The sequence below is a fragment of the Cynoglossus semilaevis genome, chromosome 4 (genome assembly GCF_000523025.1).
Source record: "Cynoglossus semilaevis isolate Cse_v1.0 chromosome 4, Cse_v1.0, whole genome shotgun sequence".
Lineage (NCBI taxonomy): Eukaryota > Metazoa > Chordata > Actinopteri > Pleuronectiformes > Cynoglossidae > Cynoglossus > Cynoglossus semilaevis.
This window is the reverse complement of record NC_024310.1, coordinates 1,628,054-1,628,479: the sequence shown is the minus strand read 5'-3', so window position 1 is coordinate 1,628,479 and position 426 is coordinate 1,628,054. Positions and strand designations below refer to the sequence as shown.

General features: G+C 32.4%; 1 protein-coding gene across 1 annotated transcript in view; it reads right to left on the bottom strand.

Annotated features, from left to right (window-relative positions):
• dact3b (dishevelled-binding antagonist of beta-catenin 3b) overlaps nt 1-426 on the bottom strand; it is a 10,204-nt gene that overhangs the window by 8,114 nt on the left and 1,664 nt on the right. The window lies entirely within an intron of this gene.

Sequence of the window (426 nt, the reverse complement as noted above, 5' to 3'; positions counted from 1 at the left end):
TTTAATTTCTTTTTCACTTCTTTAATCATATCTTGATAATGTAGTCATTTTAGTAGAAAAAAACTCAGAGATTTGGCCATTTTACATTATTATTATATCAATATTATGGTTTTTTTACAGTAGAAGAAAAAAGAAGTCAATTTAAATGATTAAAAATATATTTGACATTTTCTGTTAAACCTCATAAATTCCATTGCAAGTGTGTTGTTTTCTATTGTTTAACCACATTCTACTTCCTGTTTAAAGACCACGTTGAATGGAGACGAGTTAATTATGACGTAAAACCCAGAACTGAAGCAGGAGGACGGAGTGATTCACTCCTTTATGATGTTCACACAGCACAAACCACAGCTTGTAAAGTTGTAAAAGCTACAAAAGTCCGTGATGAGGGGGAACAATGGGCCATTAAAGAGGAGAGACACGAAC